The sequence below is a fragment of the Aquarana catesbeiana genome, linkage group LG09, assembly GCF_042186555.1.
Source record: "Aquarana catesbeiana isolate 2022-GZ linkage group LG09, ASM4218655v1, whole genome shotgun sequence".
In the NCBI taxonomy this organism is placed as follows: Eukaryota; Metazoa; Chordata; class Amphibia; order Anura; family Ranidae; genus Aquarana; species Aquarana catesbeiana.
This window is the reverse complement of record NC_133332.1, coordinates 80,249,746-80,259,846: the sequence shown is the minus strand read 5'-3', so window position 1 is coordinate 80,259,846 and position 10,101 is coordinate 80,249,746. Positions and strand designations below refer to the sequence as shown.

Genomic DNA, 10,101 nt, shown 5'->3' with positions numbered 1-10,101 from the left:
TGCCAGGATTATCCTTTTTCTTCTCTGTACTCCATTGGTTGGATTTAATCTCACTTTTTGACCTGACACAACAAGTCGTGAAAGAAAAATCTCTCCAAAGTAGGAGAAAATATCCCTCGCAGTTATCTATGGAACAGGCGTCCTCATCGGAAAATGTTACCCTTTCTTCTGTTGTAATTGAGGTAATCACAAAAAGTTTGGATTTCTTAACACTCTCTATCCTAATGAAAGCAATATTGAGGGCATATTCCCCAACAGGGATCAAAACCTGACCAGGATTTTAACCCTTTACTACTCTATGCATAGGTGAAAATCTAGACACCTAGTAATCAACATTTATACAGTATACACAACATTGTAAGTATTATTGATTTATACAATAAATAATTGAAATATCATTTAACAAATGCATTTTTGGAACAACTTACACTATTGCAAAAACACATATCCCAATGTCAACAATTGATAACAACCTCAACTCATCTCCCAGTGACAAGAACCAAAGATCCTCCAGTGACAACAACCAAAAATCCCCCTGTGACAACAACCAAAAATCCCCCTGTGACAACAACCAAAAATCCCCCTGTGACAACAACAACAAATCCTCCAACGACAACAAACTCAAATTGTCTAATGTCAATAACCTCAAATCTCCCAGTGGCAAAAACCTCATATCTCCCAATGTCAACAACCTCAAATCTCCCAATATCAACAACCTCAAATCCCTCATTGATAACAACCTCAAATCTCCCAGTGACAAGAACTAAAGATCCTCCAGTGACAACAACCAAAAATCCCTTTGTGACAACAACATCAAATCCTCAAGTAAAAATAGCCTCAAATTCCCCAGTCACTGACAATAACCTTAAATCCTCCGGTGACAACAACCTCAAATACAATTATCTCAAAATTCCCAGTGGCAACAACTTCAAATCTCCCAATGACAAGAACCTCAAATCCCCCAATGACAACAAACCCAAATCTCCCATTGACAACAAACCCAATTCTACCAGTGTGGGTTTGCAGAAAATGCCACAAAATGTGGGAATTCACCATAGGAACCAGATTGAACTTCCTGGCCTTGGAACCTTGGCAACTGGCTTAGAAGGGCAAATAAGAGGACACTGCAGAACTTGTAGGTACTGGCAGGTCTGTTAATGTAGATGTAAAACCGTTACTAAATGTCATCTAGGTAGGTTATTTTTTTCACAGGTATTTTTTTAAAGTAGAAATTCTACGGTCGAAACCTTCAAAGTCAGTTCACTTTTGCAAGTGTAAAAGCTTTCACTGAAAAAAAGAAAACAATTACTTACTTCGCCCCTACTTCTGATACTTCTGGGAGGTGCGGATGACATCACCATGCCTCACCTCTGCCTCCTAGGATAGCTAAGTGGTTGAAATGCAGCAAAAAAAAGCATTCCTGCCAATAGACATATTATCATGGGATCAGATTTTAAAATCTGGTTATAGTTTATTTCTAAGAGTTTGGAAAAAAGATTTGGTTGAGTACATTTGAGGGGTAGTAGCCTGCCAAGATTCTGCTCTCATAAAAATAGCCACTAGCTCTGTGAACTTTGGAAATGTATTTCTTCATAGTGGTTATAGATACAGAGAAGGAGGAGAGCATGTTTTAAAGTTTTTACTGCTCATTTGGAATATGTAAATACTTTAGTGTGTATCATCTGGGCACAGGTTGATTGACTTGTGCAGTGTAAAGCAGATTCATTTTTAAAATATTTTATTAGATAGATTTTTGTTTTCCAGAAATAAATACAAATACATTTCTCGTGGCTAAAGAGTTTCTTTATAAAACATCAGGCAAAGTCGATTCTTTTAGAGCCAAGATGGAACAAACATTGTGTAACCACCCAGCATACAAGGCTCAACTACAAAAAAATAAATATGAATTATTTAACAGAAGAAGCGATTTGGTTGCAGGATGCTGTTGGCACTTCAGGGGCAACACTGATAGCAAATCTGTAAATATTTCTGACAGGAAGCCAGCTTTTCCCAGGTGGGCACATGTAAATGAGGTCTGAAAGTTGGAGGTCCATTTCTTTCATATGGTCGTCAACCAGAACGTGAGAGGAATATCATCTAAACACAAACAAAAAAGAAAGCAAGTTGGTTAAAAATACTACTTGAATGGCCATTATGAAAAAGTAGACTAGATGCTTTGGTCATTCCCTAAAGTCCCCAACCCCATTATACATATTCCATCTGTCTCCTGGCTGATGGCGTCCTGAGGTCCTTCCTCTTCTCCTCTGTTGTCAGCAGTGGGCAGTCCTGACTACTGCATAGAACACTACACTGTGGAGTAAGAATGCTGTTCTTTGCAGGATTCCACTGTAAGCCCAGGCCAATGTGATGACACACTCCCATGGGGTGTGTTTTTGACAGCCTTAACTCACGAGAAGTGTGTTGAATGACACTGGGCATCATTCAACCAGGAAGAGGACTGGCAGCTTGCAGAGGATAAAGAGAGCACTGCTTACGTGGGTAAGATGTGCTTTACTTTTTTTCTCCTAACCGGAAGGGGTACAAAGGAGATTGAGCAAAGCAAAAAAAAAAAAACATAGCTTTAGCCTTAAAACATGAGTGGTCATATATTCTCCTGTTTCTGTAATTCTTTGCAGCTGGTGCCTAGTTACTGACTCCATAGCTCCCATAAAAGGACACCTGTTGTATTAGCCTATCGGATCTGAAGAAAATGCGGAAGCATTGAAACGCGTCATCCAACATGTCCATACGTCACTTCCGCTTTGTTGGTTCCTGGACTAAGTGCCTTGCGTTCCACGCTTGTCTTCCGGTTCCTGTCTACTGCGACGGCTCTGGCTCTCCATGTCCGCTTAGACGCTGGTTGTCTTTGCGGACACCTCCATTGTTTTGCAGCCCAGCACCCAGCGATGACCCCGGTGACTACTTGCACATCCTAACGTGGACAGCGCTTCCAGGAGAACCTGCACCATGCACTTTGCCCACATCTGAGGAGGACGTCCCTGGACCCATTACTTGTCCTTGCCTTAACCTATTTCATCTTTGTGAGTAGCCATTTGGCTGTTTGTCCATTTATAATTATCTCATTAAAGTTTCATGATACTGCACTTAGATTGGCGCTTCTTGCTGTTTTTAAAAAAAAAAAACATGTAGTTGTGTTTCAATAGTCACATAATACTATATTGACAATCTTTCTGGGATGGATAATGAGGAATATAAATTCTTCAATGTTTACTTCTGTAGAAAACGCTGGTACTGTTACTGCACTTGTGATCCCTGTTAAAGGAAATGATCAGAATTCTTATTCCTTCTCTTTGTTAGAAATCATGTAAACAAAGGACTAAACTTTGGTTACATGAGCAGCACAGGAAAGAGTATGGAGTGGCATTTTCTCTAAGAAATATACTGTAAGTATGCTCTTAATAATCTGAACAATCTTGAAGTTTGTAAACTTACTTTGTGAAGAACCCTACACATTTACTTTTTTATTAAATTCTGTGACACATGTTCACTAGGCCTTTTGAGTAGGCACTGCTATGTCACACATTTCACAGAGCCTGCCTTCTGAACTACAGAGGTGATGAGAGGAGGAGTTTCAGGAGGTGTAGTCAGCAAAGGAATTACTGCTTGCAGGCAGCTAGGTACCATGGGATATGTAGTTCTTAGCAGGTGCGGTCCATCCATTAGGGCACACGGGCACTGCCCCCTCTTTCCATGCCACCCCCCTATACGGTTAATGGATAGATTCATGCATAGCATGAATCTATTCACGGCCACCCCCTATGCAGGCGTCCGGCCCCTTTCAGGACGCTGGGCACCTGAATTACTGCGGTGGGGGTGTTTTTTTGAAGCACCTGATTAGAGCCATTGGCTCTAATAGGCTTCAAAATAGGGCGGACTCGGAGCGCAGAACATTGCGCTCGGAGCCCATCCAGGTGCGTTAGAAAAGCAAATGAATATTCGCTTTTCTAACATCGAATCGCCTCCCCACCAATCAGGAAGCGTGTGTCTGTTACCCGTTTCCCAATTGGCTGAAAGGTCAGGCAATCCTATTGGATGCCTAGGAGGAGGGGAGGAGACTCATGGCAGAAGCCTCCATGATCTCAGAAAAGAAGAGGACACAGGAGATGCTGCCAGATGCCTGCCACAGCCTGTCCTCCTGCCCGATGTGCCCGCCGATGTGCCTGCCGATCCCCGATGTGCCCACGATCCCCGCCGCCAATGGCAGAGAGCGGGGGGTTGGGGGGTTTGAGGTGCTGCGGGGGGGATGGTTGTTTGCCGCCCCCCCACACACAAAAAAACACCAGCCGCCACTGGCTCTTATGCCGCGTACACACAATCGGATTTTGTGACATCAAAACCATGGATTTTTGTTCGAAGGATGTTGGCTCAATTTTGTCTTGCATACACACAGTCATACAAATGTTGGCCAAAAATTCCGAACGTGAGAACGCGGTGATGTACAACACGTACGACGATCCAAGAAAAAGAAAGTTCAATAGCCAGTGCGGCTCCTTCTGCTTGATTCCGAGCATACGTGAACTTTTGTGCGACGGACTTGTGTACACACAATCGGACTTTCCGACAACAAGTTTTGTTGGCGAAAAATTTGAGAACCTGCTATCAAACATTTGTTGGCAGAAATTCTGACAGGAAATGTTCGATGGAGCATACACACGAGCTCACAAGCTCACATCGAACATTTCCCGTCGGAAAATCCGAACGTGGTACACAGCATTAGAAATCAAAGTAAACAGCAGAGGAGACGCTATGAAGGGAATCCAGGACATTGTGGAAACAGTTAACCAGCAAACAAGCAGTACTGACAACAGTAAAGGAGATTTTTCAAGTAAGCTTATATTGGATTGACAAAAAAACTATTGTTGGTATTTTAGTATTGCTTTTGCAATGCTGATGATAAAATGAAAGTGTATGCTGTGACCATAGATCTCCCTTTACATAGATTTATGTTAACATTAACGTATAGGTCCTCCAGGGACGTGCAGTCAGTCATGAACAATAATTTTTTTTTTAAAAATCGAGCTTCGAGAGTCGTAGCTCGATCACCTGGGGGTCATAGAGACCCCAAATTTGGGGGGTATGTAGCCTAAGTCCTACCCCACCACTGGTAAAATGGGGCTCCTATGACCTATGGTTCCAGAGATGTGGGACTCCTTGCACAGCCTGTCAGAAAGTGAATACAGAGTGGCCACTTTAAATACAAGCTGACACTCTGTTTGCAGCAGACTGAGAGGATGAGCTCACAGTGCCTCTCCTCACTTCTTGTCAGAAGCACTGAGCTCAACAAACAGCTTGGAGTCTTGAACCAATGGTAAAGAACCATTGGTCTCAGCTGTCCAATAAAAATGCTGCAGTGGAGGCATGCCTCTCACTGCAGTGTCATAGAAGGGGGCATGTGTCTAAAAGACAAATACTCACTTCCAGCCCAGCCCTCTTAACTGTAAGGAAGAAACATGTGTTTATATGTATAAGATTTACCCATAATCCCATGTTTTTCTCACACAGTTAAGAGGGAGAATGAGAATCTGCTGCCTGCTGAAAAGGTACTGTTATATTCAAGCTAAATCATATACAGTATTTATATGCTATATGTTATAACAAAATAATTATTTATCTATTTACTGTGAAATTACTGGTTGGAAGTTATAACTTCAAACTTCAGTATTTGGCCGTTAAGCCACATGCTTGAGTACAGATTTTGAAAATATAGTAAATTACCTTAAAAACAATATATAATAATTATTTGTATATTACTTATGGTAAGTAACCCCTTGCCACCCAGGCCAATTCTGACACTTCTCTCCTACATGTAAAAATCATCATTTTTTTGCTAGAAAATTACTCAGAACCCCCAATCATTATATATATTGTTTTAGCAGACAATCTCTATATGAGATGCTTTAAATTTTTTTACAGGTTACATGTTTAGAGTTACAGAGGAGGTCTAATGCTAGAATTATTGCTCTCACTCTAACAATCGCGGCGTATGTACTGTAACCTGTGTGTATCTGGCTCTGATACTAGCCAGTGCCTCACCAGCCACTGACTTCACCGCACGTCCCTGAGGTCCACTATAGTACAGTAGTATTGAAAGACTGTTACCTATCACTGAAGATCCCATCCACCTCTGGAGGCTCCTAATTGTAGTGCCTGTGTGGAGACAAAGCAAACCCGTGGAGCTTTACATCCAATAATATGCCTGGCAGCCTTTTGCACTGGATGTGTACAGATTCCTTTTAGGCTCCTTTCACATGGGCATTCCGGTCAGGTCCACCTGTCAGATTTTCAGGCAGACCTGAACAGAAGGTCCATGGAGCCAAACTTTTTTTGCTGTTTGTGTCCCCACTGGGGGGAAACCGAGTAATTCTGGTAATCATTATCACAAGGACGGAGAGTAAGGGGAGTTCTACATTTCTAAGTTGTCACCAGAACAGGAATAGAATCTTCCAATGTGTACACTACACTTCCTTCAATTTGCAGAGATTTCCTTTTACTCCCTCTTGTGTCCATGGGACAGGAAATAAAGGTAAATCTCCTCAATGGAACACAGGTAAAACGGTTTTAACCCTTCCCTGCTCTATCCAGAATTAACAGTTAGGCTTTGGCTTTAGTTATACTTAAACTTTCAGGTACTAAGATGCTTCAGATAAGAATTATAAGAATTCAACAGGTAGAGTGGAGAAGACTTTCAATAAACATCCCAAGGTTTCACACTGCAGATGGGCATTAGGTGTAACAATGTGGATTTACTTACCGAACCTAAGAAGAACAGGAGTGCCAAGCCACAGATAACAGCACTCATAACAAGAATTGCGATTTCACCCGCTGTCTCAGGATAATCAGCTGGAGAACATTAAAAAAAATTTAAATGGTACATATATTGATAAAAAGCAATTGATTTACTATGTTAAAGTGAAGCTGTCACTGCACTTGGAGATCTAACATCTCATAATTTGCTGTCCTGGTGGCAATAGAAACTCTTCTCAGATTCTCTGCTCTGGCTACTCAGTTCAGACAGTTGAATAACTTGTAGGTGGTACTCCTTTGGTAGATTCACACTGTGAAGGGCGGGAGAGGCAGACATATCATATGGGCAGACTGTGAAGCAGCACAAGGGTCTGCTGGGACTTGGGGCCCATTTACACTTCCCTTCCCCTATCACATAGACCTGAACATTGCTCATTTAAAGGGCAGGTGGGAAGCAATGGGTATTCTTCGTTATTCTTTAACTATGCTCCAGGATAGGGATATTTATGGTGTTGGCTACTGAGCACCTCATTTACTTGTTGCCTGAATGGGACATACCTTTCATATTTCCTCTTGTCTATGGTATTAGGGAAAGCTACAAAAGAGATTTTTGGTAGCTCAACCATGCTAATCAAATCACTAGCTATGTCAGGATTTTGGTTCTTTGTCATCCCTGGGAAGATTTCACATCACTTCCTGCAGCAGTAACACACCAGAAAGTAAAGAAGTCTCCTTAACATGGGCAAAGTCAGTAACAATGCAGACAGAGGTCCTAACCATTCCCTATTCTACTAGTCAAAGTTCCTTTATTGGGTGAACATTGATGCGATGCCCCTAACTTCTGTCTTGGTGACACCACAGGAAGTGAAGAGGGGAATTCACCAATGTGGACACAGACAGTAATAAAAACCCAACTGAAGTTCTACCCTTCTATCTAAACCTAAAACAATTTTTTTATACAAATGTTCTACTTTAATTATCCCCTTTTGTCCCACATTCTATATATTTATAGAATATAAAAAATATTTAAAATATTTTTAAATATACTTACCAGCAAGAGCTGTTAGAATGAAAGAGAAAACAAATTATATAATTAATAATCAAATCTATACAGACTGGTAGCTGCATTTCTAGCAATAATTATGTATTTTAACAGGAATATTATAAAATATGAAACATATTTTCATGGAAACAAAACTTTTTTATCACTTGAGTCACCAGGCCTTTTGTTTCCTAAATTTATTTGAGACTCTGAGCACTTTTTTAATTTCAGGAATGTCATGGTTCTGCACATACCTATATCTATATAGGTATCTATACCTATCAGAGTTTGACGTTTTCGTGCAAAATCTGGTGCAGCTCTGCATAAAAACCAATCAGTTTCCATTTTTTTTCTGTCAAAGCTTAATTGAACAAGCTGAAGTTAGAGGCTGGGTTCACACTTATGCGATGCCAGACATCGCATGTGATTCAAATAGCATTGCTGTGCACATCACATGCGATGTCTGTGCAATTAAAATCGCATTGCATTTGCATCAAAATGGTGCAGGACCCTTTTTTTGGTCTGCAATGGAATCGGATCGCATGGGATCTGATTCCTCAGATCGCTCTGTGTTCTGCAAACCAATTTTGGGGTGTCATTAACTTTACATTGACACCCACAGCAGTTTGCAGATGTCAGTGTGGAAAACCTGCTATCCAGATTTGATGCGGGAATCCGCACAGAAATCACGCTGGTTCCCGAATCGCACCAGTGTGAACCCGAGACTGAAGCTAATTGGCTACCTTGCACAACTACACCAAATTTTGAACTCTCCAGTTTTAGTAAAGCAATCCCCTTGTCTGCTTGTCTGGAGTGATAAAGTTATCAGAGTTTGACGTTTACAGAGAAGTTACGGCTTACTTCCTCTTATATTATATCAATCTACCCTAAGGTATTATACAACTTTTTTTTGGGACACTTTAGGAGAGCTTTTTATTCCTTTGACACTACATTGCAACACACACATATATATGGGTTAACATGTGGTTACACCTCTTTAGTATTGCATATGCTGTATATATGGAAGCCTTATAGGACCTGAGAACAGACATATATCAATTTATTCTGCATAATGCAGGTAAGTGATTAAAAGGGCAGGGATGCCTGAAGTTGCTTGATTATTCTTTATTAGGAGCAAATAATTAGCTCTATGTGCTGTAACACCCTGTAACACCCTTGCATTTATATATATATATATATACACACACAGGTATTTATATTAAGACCTGATCCAGACTGCATCATGTAGATGTTCAGCAGCAAAACACTTCTCGCAATGATCTATTGCTGGCACCCTTAAGGTCAGCAATACCTAACTATAGCAGTAATCTGCTGCTGTAGGGGGGAGCTGAACAGAACAGCTTCTTCCTTGACAGACTACACCATGTCTGCACTCCTGATGGAAACACATTGCAGAAGCACTGTATTAGTGTATACTGTATACTGCATAGCACTTTACATTTGTTTCTACAGTGTGCTCCTATGTAGCATTCTGTGACAGCATTGGAAGCCTAGGAGCTGATTGTTTCAGCTGCTGGGCTTGGTATCAGACCATGGTTGTCACTAACAGCCATTCTGGTGGTAGTACCAGTGGGGGCCCACAGAAGCCACCAAGTCTGGACACCATTTTAAAATGTCTCTGTCCCTGTGATACTTTACTTGTTTAACAAAGCACTATGTCAGGTTTATCAATAATGCAGATGAAAGGCATTGTGCAACAAAATAGTTCTTACAGTTATCTGACAAAGAATACTGAATTTTCAGCATATAGTAATTAATAAATCTGTTAAAATATTTCTATACTTTGGCTTAGCAAACATTAATAGGAAGATGATACTAAGCAGTTAGGACATAAAAGAATACTACGTATCAATCAAAGTCTATCTATGGTCAAACTTTTTTTATGATAAACTAAGCTGGTGATGGTGACACACCGTAAAATTTACCATAATCATATTGCTTCAGACAGAACAACAAGGAATTCCTGCCTGGGACTTCCCCCTCTGACACAGACACCAGGTGTAATCATACTGAGCATGGTCTTGTGGGTGAAACATGTTAGAGGAGGTACCAGGTGGGGGCTCCTTGGGGTTGATTTACTTAAACTGAAGAGTGCAAAATCTGGTGCAGCTCTGTATAAAAATCAATCAGCTTCCATTTTTTTTTTCCATTTTTGTGAAAGCTTAATAGAATAAGCTGAAGTTAGAGGCTGGGTTTACACTTATGCAATGCCAGACATCGCATTTGATTCACACCACATTGGAGGACCCTTTTTTTGGTTTGAACTGGAATCT

General features: G+C 40.8%; 1 long non-coding RNA gene across 1 annotated transcript; it reads right to left on the bottom strand.

The window, feature by feature from the left end:
- Positions 1 to 1,725: 1,725 nt before the first annotated feature.
- On the bottom strand, positions 1,726 to 9,769 carry LOC141107846 (uncharacterized). Its single transcript, XR_012235975.1, has 2 exons — positions 6,773 to 9,769; positions 1,726 to 2,097 (listed from the first exon to the last, which is right to left on the bottom strand). It is a non-coding gene; the product is annotated as an uncharacterized lncRNA (long non-coding RNA).
- Positions 9,770 to 10,101: the final 332 nt, after the last annotated feature.